Source organism: Bombus vosnesenskii, unplaced genomic scaffold (genome assembly GCF_011952255.1).
Source record: "Bombus vosnesenskii isolate JDL3184/JDL3185 unplaced genomic scaffold, Bvos_JDL3184-5_v1.1 scf7180000013308, whole genome shotgun sequence".
Lineage (NCBI taxonomy): Eukaryota > Metazoa > Arthropoda > Insecta > Hymenoptera > Apidae > Bombus > Bombus vosnesenskii.
The window spans coordinates 720,947-741,194 of record NW_022882957.1 but is presented as its reverse complement, the minus strand read 5'-3'; the positions used below and the strand labels follow the sequence as shown (position 1 = coordinate 741,194).

Below are 20,248 nucleotides of genomic sequence, written 5' to 3'. Positions count from 1 at the left end.
CACGTGTGCGTGCCAGATCGAATCATCGCGTGTGTTCCACCAACATGGTATTATACACGGTAAAACGTAACCGTTGCCTGCTTTCGATATTACCGTCGCGAATAAAAAACCGTTCAACTTTCTGATTAACCGGTTGGCTTTGACTTTTGTTCCGAAACACGGAATCAGTCGGGTGGCTCGTGTAACTTTCACACGGCGAGCCAACGTATGGCGATATCAAGCTCGATGGAAAACTGGTGAATTTATGAATATACAAAAAGTTGAAGCGGTGTAACGTTGCAATGCACGACCGATGGGAATCAGATTCCGTTTATTTATTTTCCATCGCGATACTATTCTCGTGACCGGCTTCGCGAATATATTCAATGTTTATTCGTGATAGTAATTTTTCACCATGAAAATCATGCGTCTCATTACAACGGAAAGCTGAACAAAGATATTCTCGACTTTTTTTTTTCGTTTCTATCTCCTCCGTATTCTCCTCTTGTATCTCTTCCGTTGCTTTTACGCCGCTAATGTGACGCGAGCATCGACATCAAGATTTTCAATGGAATTAGGCGGTCGTCGCGACAGCTTTTCAGTCTGGCCGTGCACCCCTTCTGCGTCGATTAATCGGCGCCCGGTTGGCGAACCAGTTAATAATTCATTCGCTTTGGCTACAATCTTTGGCAATGTTTGTCCCCGTTCTCATCGGGCCGTTGGTTTCTGTTAAGCTTCAGCTTCTCGGAACTCCTATTCATGATATTTCTTGAAGCGCGAGGGATTTTATTAAGAGGGTACCAGACATTAAACATACCTCTTGTATCCCCCTTCTTTCTTTGTTCCTTGAGCGTACTTTGTTCCCTGACGGAAATTCTCTTTTTCCACCTTCTATCCTTCCTTCTCTCTTTCACCTTCTTTCTCCTTCTTCCCAGTTAAACTCCGCACATCTTTCCTTCGTCTTAGCCAGCTATACCGCTGATCTCGCCACGTTGCTTCAGTAGTTCCTCTTATAATCCAACCGACGGATACAAATTTTTCGCCATTGGCCCCTCGTCTCACGTATTCACCCCCTTTCCTTCTTCGTACTCGATTCTCTTGGTTATTGCAGCGAAACGTTGCAACGTTGGTCGTGGAAATAAATTACTGTTCGCGATTCGCGGATGATCTACACCGGAGCTCTCCTAGCCGGCTTGGAAATTCGTTATTGTTATTATCGTCAATCGGAATGCGCGTCGAGCGTGTATCGATTCAGCGTTTTCAATATTAAATCCTGCAATGGTTTCGATCCGCATGCAATGTGCTTTTGATCTAGAACTCGGATCAAAACCGTATAAACGAGAAAAATTGCTCTACTCGTGTTTCTGCTTGTTTGTCCCTCTCTCTCTCTCTCTCCCTCTCCCTCTCCCTCTCTCTCCCTCTCCCTCTCCCCCTCTCTCCCTCTCCCTCTCCCCCTCTCTCTCTCTCCCTCTCACTCTCTCTCTCCCTCTCCCCCCTCTCTCTCTTTCTCTTTGGTCCAGTGAAATTTAATATTTTCAATGTAAACGTTCCGAAATCCTGGTCAGTTTTTTTGATTCATTTGTTGCGCGATTCGTCTCGCTAGCTAAAATCATGTTTCAGCATTTTATGCGAGGGGATCGAATCGAAATTTGATAGTTTACTGCCGTCTTTCGTATCAGTCTCAGTTATCTTGGATGTTAGCTTGGTCTCTGATCCTTTTTCTTCTTTTCCTCCCGTTTTGGGGATGTAAATTACCGATCGATGATCACAGCCAGTCTGGGAGTGCCTCAGATCATGGCGCATATTCCACGAAGCGTTGCAAAATACCTGCAGTTCTCGTTTGCCGCGGTCGTATAGCGGCCAAGCGTGATTAACAGTCGCTCTACTGCGTTATTTCGTCTGTGGTTTGCTCGTTACACGGCCACCATATTTATATTAAAATTCGCGGGTAGGGGTTCCAGGGAATTCCAAAGTAAAAGCGAAAGAATACTCGACCTCTCGCCTCAAGTTCAATGCGAGCACGTTATACTCTCGTAGAGATTACTTAGATAGCTGCGAGATGGATAAATTCGCTTTATAATCGGCGAATCGGATCGTAAAATTGAGAAGAGGTTTCCACCGTTCTTCCTTTCGTCAGATATAATGGTTTATAATGGAAGAAAACCTTCTTCTTATCTCCTCGAAGGTGATTTTTCTCGATTTTCATGATTTTCGTTGATATTGATCGACGAAAAAATCGATGAGAAAAACGATATAAAGTTCGCGTCGTTGTTTTATCTCGCTACTTCATCCTTCTGATTACATTCGTTCTTCACTATTACGTGTAAGGAACAAGGAAGTTATGTTCGAGAGAGGAATGGATGCGTGCAACGGGAAAAGGAAAGGTAAGCACTTGGGCGGAGCAGTTTTTGAAAATTTATTACGTTGCTCCTTAAGCATTGGTAACCGGCAGGCAGACGCTCCTCCTGGAATATCGCTGATTCATCGATATCGTAAATAGAAGTTTAATTAATTCGCCGGTCGGTTAACCCGGCTGACAGGCAGACGGAAAGGAGAGAAGATTGGGATTACGCCGACGGTATAAGGGCTTGCTTTAACCTGGCGGTAATATACCCTTCTCCGCCTCTTATGTCGGAGTTTGGTTCGAGAAGGTGGTTCGACGAAGCAGCGGGGTCAGCAGATAGAAATTAGACTGGTGTATGACGGATTTCTACGCCGCCTTTCGATCATCGCGACTTTATGCAATCACAGGCATCGAGAACCGATTAGCGAAATGTATACGTACACATACATACATACATGTCGCGAAAGTCGACGATAAGATCGATAACGACATTTTGACGTGTACGAATCCATGAATCAATGGAATTTTTAGTGCACCCCGGATTTTATCGAAGGAAAATTAAAATTAAATATTGGCATGTTTCCGTAGGCAAACGTCCCGCCTCGATTTAACACGGTTACGGCTGGCTCGGTCATTTTACCTTCTAACGTTTATACAGAGCATCCAATTATTCAGCGATATCACGGAAATTGCTCGGCTGCCGGACGATTTGACAAAATTAAATCAAGATTAAATTTACTGGGGGGGAATCTTGGGACCGGATTTATTTGCACACGCGTCGTGTCATGTACGCTTACTTCTACGTAACCCACTGGCTCATGAACGTATTTAAACACTTGTCACAAAAAGCTTTTATGTTCATATTGCGTCCATATGTTATATAAAACGTCTTGAAATTTCATTGGCTCTGTATGAGACATGATGGTACCGTGATTATATCGGTTCCGAAACTAGTTTGGCAATTTATACAGAAATTGCAAAAAATCAACTGCAAATATTTCATATATTACGTATTATTTATATTCATATACTATACATACATATAGCATTTTTAAAGATAGTTCACATCACAGAAAAGAACCGTGTGTCAATCTTCATTTCGTAGAATGAGAACAGTCGTAAGTATTTAATGGCAGTCGGATGAGCTCCGAACGAAACTCGGTCAACATTCGTATATCCAATGGCCAAAATGATTTTTCGTTACTTCTCGGGACAAATTGTTTGCCCTGAAAGTAGCGTTCCGTCATTTGTCATTTATTCGATAACATATCTGCGCGAACGTATCGCTGGCTGGCTCAGATAAGTATGAAATTCCTTTATTTATCAAGCAATGCTCTTAAGGCTAGTACCGGGTTTCGTCCCAGGTTGCTATTTTTCCAATCGATCCAATCGAATTAGGAAAGGCCACCTTGGTAATAAGATAACTTTCGCTAACAACGAGCAAAACGAATTACTCGGTATCGCGGCTTTTGATATCGACCCAAGATATGAAATAATACAGAGAATACTGTTCATTTTCTAATGGATCGGCGGATTTGGACAAATTTCATTGGAGTCGCAGTAATATCGGGAGCTCTACAATTGGACGTTGAATTCACAAAAAAAGCAGACACTATTGCAGATTTCTGTTTGGTTTTAAATTAAATACGCGGATACTGTACGAGAAATACGTGGTAGATTATAAAAATGTGAACAGTGTGAATTGATTATTTTGTTCAGATTTCGTTTTAACTTAACTCGCGTCGACCTGAAAATTGCTCATGCAGGAAAACTAATTAATTTTAACAAAACGTTTGATTAAAGCGTATATTACTAGAGAGGATTGCTGGTTAAATGGATTTTCAAAATATCTGTATCCTCGTGATTCAAGCATACTAGCAACACCAGTGTCGTTATTTTTTAATTGTTCAAATTCTCTATATCTCTGTAGTAATCGAAGCGAGGGGCTAGATAAATTTTTTTAGTCACGTTTATTTTAATTTACGCTATTTATCGAAATTCCGGCGAAAAAAAAGAAGAGTAGAAGCAACAAGAGGGGCGAGCTCACGAATGGCGCACCGCCTCTGTTAACAGAAGCATCCGCAAAATTAGAACGTTACGACGGAATTATTGACAAGTTGGGAGTACGAGTCGTTGGAATTTTTTAATCGTTCACGATAAGCCATGAAAAGATTGCTGACAATATCCGTGAACGTGGACGGGTTACTCCATTCTTTACTATCCCCGAGCGTTTTCCTCGAATTTACGGTGCGAGTCGGTGTCACGCGTAAATCTTCGCAGATGCGGGTCGCGGGAAATTGGAAAAACGGATCCGCGATTGGTGATTCATCCGGGCGAACGTACATCGATGCATATTTTAATGACGAATGGAAAGACGCGATCGTTGCTGGTTCCGCGACAAATCCATCCTCCCTCTGTTCCCTTTCCGTACCATCCACCATGCACTGTATTTTTCTTTTATTATCTTTCTTTTTTATTTCCATCCATGATCCATGCACGACCGCAAATTTTGATTTCCATTGAACTTGGCTCATTTGCACCTAAATCAGCTTTCCTTTGAATAACGTTAATAGAAAACGACCATATGGTCGTGTGGTGTTTGGGTTCGATCTCATGTCGACTGGTTTCTTTTGGAAAGGGAACTACGGTCTCTTCGCTGACGATGAAAAATAGGAATGAAAATATAAAAAGACCGCGTCGCAGTGGATTCGAACGGTGATCGGAATCGTGGATTATTTAACAAAAGAGGACGTTAACATTGTTGTAACGAGGGAAAATGCAGAATCACACGGGAATTGTAATGGTTGCTCATAGAAATTCGGTGTAGCGAGCGTTTTCTACCGGGAGAAATGGGAATTAAATTTTCAAGGATCGTTATTACGACTGACGTTGGTCGCAGATTTGCTCGGTCACCCCACCGTTCCCTTTACCTACACTTCGCTTGCCTGGTTCGTTCATCTCTTCCGTCATTAAACGGAAACAAACCGCAAACACCAAGCTTGTCTTCTGATCCGGTTACGCTGTGCGTTAACTCTGGCTCCCAGTCGAAGACGATAAATTCGTTAACATGGTCATTTACATGGAGAGAGCACCGGTAATACTGTGAATCGCCGATCGAGCACATATCCTAGCCACTGTTCCACGCCGGCTTATTGTCAGCGCGGTACGCTCGAGTTAATCGATAACTGCGCGAACCGTGTTCAGAGAGCATCTCTAATATTCCCATTGTCTTTGAACAGACGTCTCTGGTTGGTCGTCGGTGCAGCGGCTTTCTATGCAGAAGAGAAAAGACAAGGTCGGAAGTGGGAAGTTGGCATCCAAAGTTAGTCTCGCCTAATTTCGCATCCGTATCGTTGTGTTAGGAATGGTTGGAGAAGGAGAGAGCCGGGCCTTCGTTCCCCGTACGGATTTATCTGTGTACGGCCATATAATATAATACAACTCGATACCCGTCTTAGCCTAAGTTTCTAGCCGCATAGCGTGCTCATGATTAATCCCAGTTACGATAGGGAGAGAGGAGTCGTGAAATCATCGCGTGGCTTCGCTCGAACTTCGCTCCGTATATTGGTGGAAGAAGCGATACAGAGACGAGAGACGACGATGCAACCGTCACGTTGGTAAACTTCGAAGTTACGACGAATCCGGTTGCCGACATTAGTTGCCTGGTGTCGCGATTAAGCGTTGCAATAAGCGCCTATTTACGTCGGAACGCGGGCAATTTCGGATGCAGAATTGAATAACGACTAGCGTCGACAGAACGGCGGTTATTTCGACGGTTTACGAGCTGTACAATATGTTTCGTCTCTTTGTTCCTTTGGAAATAAAGATGAATCGCTCGTCGATTAGTCTTTTATGCGTGTGCTGCTTGTTCGCTATCGTCCTATAATGTTTAACGATTGATGAACCGACGCAAATCAGTTTAAAGTATGACAAGTGAATATCGAATTAATCTCAATCTCGTACGGAGGTTAATCGAGTAGCGCCGAGAATGGAAAGATCTCGAGCTAGGAAGTGGCGTTTCGCAACGCCGAGCAAACCGGTCGCGCGTAATCTCGAGATTGCAAAGTAGTAAGAAGGGAGTAGAGGTGGCGAAGAAAAGAGGAAGAAGCGAAGCTTGGGGTGGAGAAACGGAGAAGGAACGAGCGGTTGGAACGGTAGCAGAAGTCTATCCGTAGGAACGTGCGACTAAATGAAAGGAATGTAAATCATAAAAAGTTACGAGCTTTTAAATCTCCTACAAGGTGGTGCACGTTCGCTTTAATTACCTTACATCTCTCATTCCTCCCTTGGCCCCCGTCGTCGGGGGTGATTCAACCTCGTGCTCGGTCCTGCCGAGAGAATGCTAGACAGAGTTGGACGCATTCCTTCCTTTTCATTCCGTCCCGATTCCATTCGTGGCCTCTCCTTCTTCCACCTCTCATTTGCATTCTGTGAAAACGAGTATCTCCTTCTCCTCGGCCTCCCTCTCTCCCTCCCTCCCTCCCTCCCTCCCTTTCTCTCTCTTTCTCCCCCCTCCCTCCTCCGCCGGCTATCTTGTTTCTCCGCTTTACCATCTACCGGGACGTTCTCTCACTCACAGAAATTTCCTACCGCGAATAGATCACCTTCAGGGTCGTGCGCTCTTGGGGATAATTAGCTACGTGGCCGTGGAGCACTCACGTCCTGATATGCGGTGTGTACTATAGAGGAAAAGGAAGAGGAAGAAGAGACAGGACGCGGCTGGAGGGGCAAAAGGCCAAGCTTAAACGGACAGGACGAGGGTAAGGGAGAAGCCAGAAGAGAGACAGACCTGTGTGAGAGAATAGGGGGATAGGGAGCTAGGAAAAACCATACGTACACGTTCCAGGTACGTTATTAACGCCACCGTCAAGGGATTTGCTCGGAAATGCTGTGTAGCGAAGATATGCAATCTACCCAGACAAGTTTGCAACGAACACGTGGAGGATTGCTTTCTAAGTGATCGTGAGATAAGTGAAACGCTCCTTTCCATCACAATGTCTCCCCTGTGAAGAAACTGCCCCCAAAATGCAGACACAAAGGTTGTTTCCGCTCTATCCCCTCGTTATCCGTTACTCGATCGTTTCGAAAGCCGATTCGTTTTCCTTAATCCCATAATCGTAAAAATTGGTGTTTCATAAGGTAAAAAGGTATAGCAAGAGAAGAAAAGAGAGCGTCTAAGGTACACCGTTGAAACTTGGAACGAAGAGACGAAACTAATCGCTGTGAAAGGTTATTTGAACACCGGTCGTGTAGTGGGGTTAATTAACGATGTTTGGTGAGGTCGTTCGGAGGACTCGCGTCCGGTAAACTCAGTCTCTTGCTTTGCGTCTTCGGATATGCGGAATCCTGAGGGACTCAGACGCCATCCTTGTTTATGTTACCAGGGATGTTCCAGAGGTTGGTATTACCTGTGTCCCTAATCGAATATCTCCGAAAATTTCATGACATTACGTCGCTTACTTTGGTACTCGTCGCTAACTTTGATCGTCTCACAAAATTTCACTTTGATTCATTTAACCATAATCAGAAGTCAATCTTGTTCTCTAGATTTCGTGTTTCTACCTGGTAACCTACCTAGTAACAGATATCCACTAACGTTCGACGCAGCGTTCACGAATTCTTGTTCAGGCGAGACGTTCGTGCAGTAGGTTCGCTCGTAATTCGTGTAATATATAAAGCGTTTGTAATACGTTGCGGAGAGGGTGGAGCAAATGTCGAGCTGGATGGGACATACGTCATGAAGTGACAGGCGGAACAAATGGAATCTGAACCAGCAATCCTCCGGTGTAAACTGCTTATGTATTGAAATCTGCTAAACGTCACATACCGATGATGTAATAACACTATAAGTATTAAACCATTCACCCTAGCTGTCGAGTTTTATCAGGTCCATTGATTCCTGGTACGTGTTTATGTATGTTTATGTATATGGATGAATGAAAGTAATTTTCTTGGAAATTAACTTTCTACGAAATTGTTATACGAATAAAATCGCATACTTAGTTTTTACGACTTCATACTCGAGAAACGAATACCAAAGTAGTCCTGTTGACTGATGCAAATTGCTCTTCCTTCGGCAGAAGAGTCGAAGTCGGTCTTTGATCAGCTATAAAAATAAATCATTCAAACATCCTCACGTTCCTCCTAGCGTGTTTTAAATTCCAGTAGAACGGATTGAAAGGGAAAAGAAATTTCATCGACGTTTTGTAAAGACGCCTTTCCACGGAATAAGAATGATGAGTAACGGGATTGTTAAAAAGGGTGAAATCAAAGTCATAGTTCAGCTGGAAGTGACCTCGTTCTTCGATCTTTTTCGTATGTAGGTTATCCAAGGCTTCGAAGACATGACCTAGCTGACATACGCCGCGTCTACCTATATCATTCAATCTCATCGCAGTGTCTTTGGATACGCTCGTATCTGGCTCGTACCACATATTCTGGACTTTCCTGTTTCCATTCTCGGTGATACGATTCCACGACCGTGTCGAGCGAACGAGACGGCGAAAGGAAACGTGTTCCATACATGTTTCGCGGTAATATCGAGTGGCCGTACTCGGGACATCGAAAAAGTTTTAATGCGAATGCTTAAAATTTCCAATAAAAGCCCCATTTGTAGGTAAAAAAGGAGTTTTAAAACACGAAGAAATAACAGTCCCGCGGTTATTTTCTCATTTTTCATACTCGTTAAATTAAAAATTATACGAGTTGTTGTAAAATAAAATTGTCGAATTCACTCGGCCACGCTCGTCGTTTCGCGACATGCAAATTCAATAACGAGATGACGGAACGGTTTAAACGCGATACGGATGAGAACCGGCGACGAACAGGTTGGATACGAGAAGCTATTTGATCGTACAAGTGCAGTCGGAAACGATTTGTATTAAGAATTTATAGACGCATTAGGTGGCATTATTTCTATCTAATAAATCGCTCGGAATGTTTCCCTCCTTTTTCTCCCTTTTCCTCCGTGATCCAAAAACAATTGCATATTTTGAAACGTGCAATAAGTATACACGATAATCATACATGGAATTTATTCAGAGTATTTCGCAATTTTTGGGAAATTGAATTCTCCAACAATTTTTTAAAACATGACGTTGTGAAAAATCAGTCGAATATGGAAATTTATCGTGAAAAACAATTCCACTTAATTTAAGTGTAACGTTTTGTTAAAGGTAGAATTTCAATCGTACATTCACCAGGTAAACCTTCCGCATGATCTGTTTACGCAATTCACTTTACTTACTTCATCTGCGAACATTGCAGTGGATCTGTCGATTATATAATAGAAAGTATACGAGGAAGACAGAGGAAAGAGTCGAAAGGAAAGTAAGGCGAGGTAAAATATGAGATAACTTACCTTTGTCCCTGGTCTAAAGTTTAACGATAATTAAGACAACTGCTATCACTGCATAGTTAAATCTTCGCATGTGACGTATCTGCGTGCCCATTACGCTATACAGTTCTCTCCACTTGACTGCGAAGCTGACGTGCCTTCTTGTCGAACGTTTTCACAGTCCTGCATGGCTCAGATCACAATTAGGAAAAACAGGGACGAGCTCCGCTGACAGTGACGGTCAAACAATCGTCGTGAATTGGCAACGAGCATATCGGAAATAGCGTGGAGACAATGGATCGCGGGAGCTAGCGGCGAAAAGGGTGGCGCACCATAGAAAAATATGTAACTTGTTGACACGGCCGATCCCTCTGGGTCGGAATGCTATTATGCAGTCAAATGAGATTGTGGCATATGCATGAGTCCGTTCCTCTAGATCTCCCTTCGTGCCTGCAGCCCTCCGCCTCGATTTCGCCCTATGTGCTCTCTTGCGCTGCCTACCGTGCTCCTTGCTTGCCCCTCTATCCTCTCTACCTATCCTTTACCGGTCTTTTGCGAGGATTCGATGCCACCCGCAGTCTCGACCAACCCTTAACGATGCACCTAGGTATCGTTAGAACAGTGACAATTTATCCTCGCGACTTCGAAAGGCTCCTAAGTTGGGAGTAAGTTTACTTCCATACCAGTTCGAAACGAGGGTTACGCGATCAGGCCAATTCATTACCATAGGTTGTTGGAGTGTATCGAATGAGTTGGGAAATCGTATTACTGTAAATTAGGACGTGAAAATCTCGAGTTTTTACATTGCCGCGGAAGTATTTGGAACAATTTTATTCTCGAAAGTATTCGTTTAATTGCCCTTTCATAGATTTACATCCTCTGATCTGGTCCCTGCAATTTTTGTGTTCAATATCATACAAGCTTGCTAGGTAGTTTTCTTGATGAGTCCAGTGGTGGGTCCCGAATGAGAAACGGTTTCCTCTCTCTTCGTTTCGTTCTCTTTTTCTCCGCTTTCTCTCCTCTTTTTCTCCCAAGTCTTTTTTCTTTTTCTTCCATTAATTTTCTTCCTTTACTATAACAATAATAACAATAATAATAATAATTTAGCAGCGCCACACACCTCCAGATGTCTATATACTTGTCAAATTTATTCTGCACTCCTATGTTTCGAAATTTTCTCTTTCGAGGTTGTTGTTCAATCAAGAAAATCGGTGAATCCAATCGGTTTCGTGATTTCTTTGTGACAGACGCACTGTTGCGGGAACAAGGGTAAACAATGATTTATAAGACACGTGGAGTACGTGAAACGTCGAAAAACGTCGTTCGAGCGCGCACAAGGTAGGAAACATCGCGAGATGGAAAATCGCATTTGCGTACACGCGTTCAGTAAGGCAGACAGAGAGCTAAAGTTGGGCAGAGAGAGAAGAGACTTGTCACCTCGCGGTTTCATTACGGCAATGTATCATTGCGACAGACTTACGTTCTCAAACTGACGCATACACGTGTATCGGTACCCGCGAACATTATTTTATATTTATATGCACCAGCCTTGATAATTCATGGAATTTTCAATATCTTGAGAGAAACAAACTCGATAGAGAGTCGCTGCTTTAACATTTCCGATGCCTAAACCGATTTATTTTAATATCCAATTTATTTATATTAATATCCAAGTGAAATTGCATTTGTCAAGAAAATATCATCTACTACCGAAAGTATGCAAAAGCGATTGAAGCTTCGACCTTATACGCTTGTGCGTATTTTTATATTTTATATATAAACGTAAAACTATTATTGAATCTTTCAATTTCAAAACCAAGAACTCATTTTTATGTGAAACGCTCGTTTCCATCCGGATCTTAACACGTTAAGTTGTTTTCAAAATCTTTTGCCATTGTTCATCGTATATATCCTTATTACGTAGCATGGTGTTCGTTAATTAAAATACTTCAGAATATCTCGTATAATAATGTCGCTAGTCTTCACCAAGCCGTTAGTAGTAGTTAGTAGTTTGTAGTAATAAGGTTAAACGATTCCACTTTACCATTGAGATACTTAATTGGAAAACGTGAAAATAGTGTCGTTTTCCGTGACCGGTGGCGATCCTGGTGTCGCTGCGTGGGAATCGAAACTTCGATCGGCGGCGTATCTTTGTCCGTAGTAATGCTAGTAATTTTGGGAATTCCTAGTGAACAGGGAAGGGAGTATAGCAGAACGAGCAAGAAGTTGCTCGGCGATTCTCTAACCGTAAGCGACACTACGCCACGCAGCCGGTATTATCTCTGGCCGAGCGAGTCTGAAGTCTTCGGGAGCCAAGACGATTCCCACCGTCGATGACTTCGGGATTTCTACACGGCGTCTTTAGTATCCGTTGGCGAACCAATCTCTCCTGCTTGGCATTCATTCGATCGGTGGTCTATCGGAAACTTCTCATTCGAACGAGATCGAATTTATTCTCCCTGATCTATCCTCGCTCGTTGTTCCCGCTCATGAATCGTCCTGTTTCTTTCAACCTTGGGTGACGGTGTCATTAGCGCTGATTAACTTCGAAGAGGCTAAACGCTTCACCGTACACGATTTGCCATAAAAAATGAAAGATTTTATAGAATCATCTGGTATATTGGGAAATATATACAATATTTGTTCCGAAGTAAGCGCACGGGCTAAAAGTTTCATATTATCGAGATGCACAGGTACGCGAAGTTGGAACAGCATGGTATTTACAGTGAAATGATTCGCATTTAATTAATTGCTTTGCGATGTTACAATGGAATTCGAAAGCGGAAAATTGTCCATTTGCGTAACGAACGTATTTTGTCATCATATTTCTGACACATGATTCGAAATGCTATTTACCACACATTACATCACTTTTTTTTTCTTTATTTTTCAATCGCCACAAGTTGTATTGACTCATTGGATAATTGATAAATTCACCGATGTCTAAATAGAGGAAACATTTTCCAACCGATCGATCGACTCACTTCTTTTCTCTCTATACTCGTGACAAAACCAAACGACAGTCGCGCCGAGAACAAAATGCGACAGACGCGTACAGAAGTTTCCGGTTCGACACAACCCCACCGAACGTGCTACCGGAACTTGGAATCGAACGCCTTACAACTAGACGTTGTAAGGGGATAGGATAGACCCATCCACGTTTTCGATTCGCGAACGTTCATGTGAATATTTAATATAACGTAACGGAAGGAAAAACTTTGGAGTCCGATGTTCAATCGATATCATGTTGATAGAGGCTGATTACGTTCGCTGCGCGTTACACAACGCAACGAGACAGCAACACATTTTCGTCGGTCGTTTACAAATTGATTTGCTCGCCAGACAAATAGAGGTGCGCGTCGTTTATTCTCCTCCACGATTTACCGTTCGGTACATGGCTATGACCTCCCAGCTTTTCCACCAGCAAGAATACATTACGCTACGAGTTCACCTAATCAGAAAGCCGACTGCGTCTGATTAGTCGATGAAAATACGAATCTCAAGAGATAGAGAGAAAGCCACGATGCACGGTCGCGAGAGAGAAAGAGTAGTCGAACCGGTATTAGCTTGTATACGGTGGCGAATACGTGCATATAAAAGGGTGAAAGGGGGATTGGCCTGGGATTCTAACCGAAGAGAATACCAATAGAGGTTTAACCGGCGCTAGCTATCCAAGCTAGTAAATTTACGGTCAGCGTCCAAGTGTTATTATGTCGACTGTTCGATTGTACAACATGCGAATATAGACTGTGACGAAATTTACGGTTGCTCGGGAATACATGGAGAGTAGCATTGTCTCTGTGCAGCCTGGGAACGCCTCGTTTCTCATTCCACTATTTTTATCATATTCCTTCTGGTGCAATTTCGCTTCTCGTCAAGTTGAATCGAGTCGTGTTTTTCGCGATCGCGTACGCTTGCCGCCGCTACGAAGATTGGATGGGTCGAAACTGTTGAGACACGAAGGGTTGCCTGAATTACAGAGGCAGGGATAGATCCATCGAGAATGGAAAAACACTCCTCATTCTCTCGTTTTCTGCGTCTCTTTTCGGTTGTAATTTAAACAATTAGGAGAGACAAGGGAACAGCGCGGTGAAAGAACTTGGCTCGTAGCGCGGCCAACGCTCTTCTTTGATTATCGCGTCCCAAGTCATAAAGAACGCTGAATGTTTCTCGGGGGCAATTAAGAAAAGAAATTCTACACAGTTTCCTGAATCTCGAGAATTTATAACACTTTCAGGAATTCTCATTCTTGAATGAAATAATTAGTTAGTGTGGATGAATAAAAATCGAATATCGATACAAGATGGTGATCTTGGCGTTTGTATACCACTGTTTTTATTCTGGCAATAAACGATCCGGCGAAATCCACGAAGCAGGAGTTCCTGAAGTCACGATGGGGAAAATACGCGAAATAGGGAATGGAAAAGCTGGATCATCTCCGCGTAGTCGAGTCATTTCGTATATATAAGATCTTTGAGCCTGGGAGCTACGACGAATACGAGCGATATATCGCGATCTGTACGCCAGTTTACATCGCGATCTGCAAACGATGCGCATTACTTATGCAACAGCGTGTTCCGTCTCTTTGATTTGCTTCCGGCTGTCACTCGTTTTCATCCAACCTCGCGTTCAACCATCGCGTCTGCTCACCACTAGGATGAAGTAAATTTGCCTTGGTTAAAAAACTGCTTTCCTCTGTACTTGGAAGAGAAAATACGTCGTAGAATATGGGAATATAGTGGTGACGTAGGAACGAGATAGGGTTTCGATTAATAGTCCCATCCAAAGGCGGATTAAAGATCGATAGTTCATAAATAAATAATCGGAGCGTTTTATGCCTCAAGCGCGTTTGTAAGCCCGGAATTCTATTATCTTGCATTTTATCGTAAGATAAAGAGCGTAACTGGATCGTAAAACGCGAATGGTAAATATACACTCGTGTATCATCGACTTTATTGGAGAAGCTCGATTTTTTCGTTACCGTTTTTGTCGCGTTTTTTGCGGATGATTCCCCTTGGAATATTTTTCCCGCTGCTTTGCTATCGGAGCTCTCGAGTTCTTCTTCAAAATGAGAAGAAATTCGCACGACCTGCGCTTCTCTTAAAGTACTCTTCTTTTTTCTGCAAAGATGAAGCAAGTTAAAAAAGTACATGCTTTTAGTTCTCGTAGACTCCAGAAATGCGCTCCTAAGGTTTTTAACTCAAAGGAAAACAAGCTGGCGCGGAAATACGGAGAATAAAAAACGCGAGCAAATTGACCCTATTAACGAACGTTTCGACACACTACACGGTGTATGATTTGTCGCTATATCCTGCGGGGCTGCGGTGAAAGAAAACGCGGTACACGCGCGAACGTGCAAAACACACAGACTGCGACGATAAATTAGGCGGTTGAATAATACCTATATACAGGCTCGTGAAGTAATAAAGCGGTATCGGTGTCGTGTCGGTCCGTTGCGAGGCTGCCAGTCGATTTCGCGAAAATCGATTATCGATATATCGTTTCATCCCCTATCCACCTTGCTCTCTCCATTCCTCTTTTGTCACTGTTTTTTCTTTTCTTCTTCATGGTACCTAGCTCTCTCTCGTTCGATCTCTCCACCCTTTCAGAAATATTTAGCCTTGCCTATACGCTAACATATAACTCACAGACATGTGTACACACACACACACACACAAAACTAAATCAACAGAGTAATAATAGCGGTTGCAAGATAAGGATAGGATGAAAGTTGGCGGGCATAGTTGTACGATAGGTACGGTCGTGCTAGATGTACCGTGGATGTGCGAGTGGCAGAGGGTGTCTTGGTATTTGGCGCGTTGGAAAGTACGCAAAAGTTTACTGCTGATGGAGTGGCGCATTCTTCGATTCCAGGTTTACGGTCAAACGACGAAGCGGGAACGGCACTTGGCCCTGGGATCTTCGCCGCCCCTGGTGCTTGCACGCTTGTCATTTCTCGAATACTGCCATTCTTCTCATGTCATGGCGTCACTGTGACGCGAGCCGAACACACTCGCCTTTGAACACTGTTTCATGATATCCCAATACTAGAAACGATCTAAAAGGAATCGAGACATTTTTCGTTCCGAAAGAACTGCCGATGCGTTATTGCTTGCACTCTTCCCTTTCGCGTTTTCTGTTTGTCCGTTTGTACATTCACTCACCGTCCGGTGTCCCCGATTATACCGGACGAATTTGCCGCTTTGCGCGTAATAGCGTCCCAGACGATCGACAGAAATCGTCGTGTAGGAAGTGGTTGTACTATTCAGCCAGTTTTATTAAATTCGACGGAAACGTCTAGGCGTAATCAACTTCGATCGACTCAATGCCTCGCGCGCTGCTTTTCTAAATACGTAGCTTCGATTCAGTAGAATGGGACGATTTTTCCAATACAGACGGCCTGCACAGGGCTAGATTGTTTTCCAAATAGGTTCGCCGTTTCGTTTCCGCGCGTACGAAAGGGCCGATAAGCGCAGCCGTGTAATCGTTAATTTTATCAATGTTACCGCGTAATCGACGCGGCACGGTAAACCGTGCCAGCTTGGCAATAACTCGACGATGTAAACCGGGCCATTCGTGGCGCGAGTGGGGCGTCGGTTTTGCACGAAGTCATGCTACACCAGCATCGCGTCCGGTGAAATATTAAAATAACGACAACCGGGGCAGCGCAAAGTACGTTTGATGCAGCCGAGCCATTAACAGTTAAGAAGCGATGAACGCTTGAATGGAACCTTGAGTAGCGTACGTACTCAGCACCGTATATAATGCTAAATAATCGAGTGACGAATTTGCCTTGGTGCGAGATCCATCACTCGGGACTTTATCCGGCACGTTTGTTTTTAACGGTTACTGAGAAAAATAGGAATCTAGTCACGGACGAATACGGTTTGTCACGCGTCCGGATACGCGAGATCATTCACCAATAGCGGCAACAGAACGCAAGGTGAGCACAGAAATACCTTACTCGTATTTTTCATCGAACTCGGTATCGTCGACGAAGATACCGTCGTTCGGTTTTTACGATGCCACCAATTGATTTCGAAAGGGCGCTGCTCTTTTTTCTCGCCAGAAGCAACGCACAACCAACTTTTCACTCCCGTCGTTTTATTTATTCTCGATTACGCGGCTATCGCGGCGTTATATTTATGAATTTAATATCCAGCCACCGTTTTACGAACGTTCGTGTTACACGCGGAATAAAAATAAAATGTCGCGAAAAAAGTACAACAGCCGAGCCGAAACGGTGGTGGTTGAAACGATTCGGGAGGAGGTACGTAGAGGGAAAGAAAAATAGACGATAAAAATAATGAACGATAACCACTATCGAGTTTGAACGATTCTAACGAACGACGTGATCACACACATGGCTCTCCGCGTGTAAACTTAAAAATTTCAACGTGTTCCCAACTCCATATCCCCATTCATAGTTTAGAGTAGCTGGATGTAAAAAACTGTCGAGTTCTGGGTCTCACGGGCCGGGTCAATAGTTTCGCCTCTGTCAATGGTGGCACGTTGACATCCGGTCTTTCGTCCGCGGGTAAAAGTCTCGTCCAACCACGTGGTGATTAAACGCGGTTAATTTGTTGCAATTTGACCCGACGATTCCCCTCTTCGACCCTCCCATTTTCATCCACCCATTTTCCTCGCCACGATGACCGCAGAACTTGGAGTCGAACCATTGTGTTCGTAAATAATTTACGAGTCGCGATTGTATCGGTCGTTGCTGACCAGTGGGGTCGAACGCGTTGTTGGACGTCGCACTTAGCAGAAGAAGGGAGATCGGTCGTAGCGAAATGATCGAGCAAATCCGGTCGGACGTCTCAATTTTTAAACGAACGCAGGGTCGAACGGTGTCGTTCCCTCGGCCTATTGATCGCTGGAGTAAAAAAGATCGCCGGGAAGGCGAAGACCGATAGGCGTAAATGTACGATTAAATCGAAGCCAATGCCCGGATCGATTAAACGGAGAAGAACTAATGGAACCGGGACACCGGCCTGCAGTGCAGTGGATCGAGCACGGGTGTATTTAACTTGGCTGGATAATAGATTATTAAGCGGTCGATTCTCTTGGAAAATTTGTTCGGTGGTTCGCCAGTGAAATATATAATTTAAACGTTCTCGAGAGGTTAAACGTTTCTTTTTAAGTGAAATTTGATAAACTAGGCAGATGTGACGACACGATATACTGACAACGAGGCGAGAATTGACTACACGAATGATTGGAAATTGGCAGGCTGATTCGAGGCTCCTGCGATCTCGGATCGAGCGCTGGAAGAAAGAACTTTTCTGTTCTCGGCGAGTTTTCCGCTCAAGTATTTATTTTCTTTATATTAGCATCGCCGGGGTTTATCTCAGGACTGAGAAGGGGAAGGGGCGGGAAAACACAACGGAGCGCGGCGTAAAAACATTCCATTTAATAACGGCATCGCCGGTGAATATCAAGTACATTCCATCAATTTCTGAAAAATATTTTATAAAACGTGGCAATCTAAAGGGCGAGCATTTCGATTCGGGTGCTCGTGGACAAATTGAACCTGCCATGAAAACCGAGTATCGCTTGACATTCCTTAAATATTCGTCTAGACCGAGACACCCAAGTGTTCACCATCGGATTCTCTAATTGCGAAACATTAATCCCTGTGTTCCAATTCCTTATGTAATGACGGGATGGTATCACATGGGAATCTCTTCTTGAGACTTGGGTTTGAACATGGGTTCCAAGTGGTATGATCTCTCTGGGATATATGTACATGGAATGAATGTGTAAAGAGTAATGGTAGAAGTTAGTCGAGAGACAAAGACAAAGGCAAAAGCAAAAGTAGAATCTACTCACGTAGCCGAACGAAAAAAGAGACAGAAACATGGAAACGATCGGCAAGAGAGGAAGGATTCCCAGGTTCATCTTCGACATTCCTCCCGCTTAAAATTAACTATCAAAACGTGTCTTCCTGTTCTTTTATCTTGCAGCTAAATACCTCGCCGTTTCGTTATTAATAACGAGGCCAACGGCATAGTAAAAGTACGTGCACTATCTCAAAGTGAAATTCATAAAATCGTTTTTGTAATAAATTTTCACGGTGTAATCTCGCGTATTTAATATTGCACCTTTCGTACAACGAATGCTTGTTCTATTAATTGAACATATGTACGGTAGCAGTCGTTTTACGTCGTATTGTAAATTCTCTTGCACCTATCGTCGAGTATCGTTGCCTTTCCAGTCATCATTTTATTTACTCGTAAGTTAAACATTGATTTGAAACAATGCATACGTGTCTGACAGCTGTTTTCTTGTTTTTTGCTTTTTCCAACCAGTTGTGACTCGCAAACGCCATTTTGGAAGTAAGGGACGATCCTTACCGTGTAACTAGAAACCTCGTGCGTGAGCTTAAGGAACGACCCGGGACGAAGACAGCCGCTTAATCCGTTTAATCCGGCTTACGAGAATACTACTGGTTATCGTGAAACCCCTCTTCGCATTACTTATACCGCTATCCAGCCGTTTTGAATATTCGCTACCAATCGTCTACTTCCGGTCGCTTTTACGGAAGGAGGAAACGACAAGGAACAAGGTAACACGATTCCATGTTCTTTTATCGATCAACTTCCTCTCACTAGATAGTGCTACACACACGCACCATAGAAATAGCAAGACCGTCTTGAATAATGCAACCCCCGAAATTTTTTTTTCACCAGCGACGCATGACTTTCGATCATTTCACTTTTCACCTTATTAGCGAACGCATTTTATCGGATCTCTTCTATTCTTTTGCATTCCGAGCACAGAACGGTGTATTCTAATTTTCAATCTTTATGTTTTAGAAATTTCATAGAAAAGGTATTTACTAGTTGACTTTTTCGATCCTTTGTTCTCTACTGGCGTGTTGCCATAGCGACATCGATACTTCAAAGATTATTTCTACTGTATAAATAAATTTACAAATATTTACAATTTATTTCGTTTCAAAATAAAATATCATATGTACTCGTATTTCCGAAGGATGAAATTTACAACGAAAAATATTCATTAGTGATCCTTTGGTAACGCAATATTTAATACCAGCAAAAACTGTGGTCAACGTCGATGTTAAAAAATTCAAGCCGTCAAGAGTGATAATCTTTTTTTGCAATGAACCATGATAGAGATCGTGATCCGTGCTGGGAACGTAAATGTGCGACGAGCACCGCAACGCTGGCGCATTAAACGGTACAACAAATAACTTGCTAGACCGAATACATACATTCGCTTAATACAATTTAATACGTGTTTCCGACGCGATTAGCGTTCTCCTCGTAATTATTATTAGAACCAATACGTGATCCAATGCGCTGGTGACTGTTTAATGCAAATAGCCGACGTCCAATATCACGATGAGAGGCGGAAGGTAAAACGTTAGGCTTCTTTGACCATCAAAGAGCCCTGGAATTCTGTCTAGTCTTGGAAAGGAGAAGGAGGGGAGTTGGAGAGGGTGAAGCGATTCGATCGGTCGTAGAGTGGAGATCCACAGGTTCAGGTGTCGTAAAGCTTGGTGCTTGCAAGCCTGTAAGATAGGCATTAGCATGCATAGGTTGGTGCGACGCATTTAGCAAACT

At 43.3% G+C, this 20,248-nt stretch overlaps 1 protein-coding gene across 6 annotated transcripts in view; it reads left to right on the top strand.

The window, feature by feature from the left end:
- Positions 1-20,248, top strand: part of LOC117234727 (zeta-sarcoglycan) — a 218,461-nt gene that overhangs the window by 55,884 nt on the left and 142,329 nt on the right. Inside the window, exon 2 of one of the 6 annotated variants that reach the window (XM_033496218.1) lies at positions 18,971-19,227. The exons of the other annotated variants lie outside the window; for them this stretch is intronic. The gene's annotated coding sequence lies outside the window, so the exon portion shown is untranslated. The remainder of the gene's footprint in view (positions 1-18,970; positions 19,228-20,248) is intronic. 6 annotated transcript variants of the gene reach the window in all.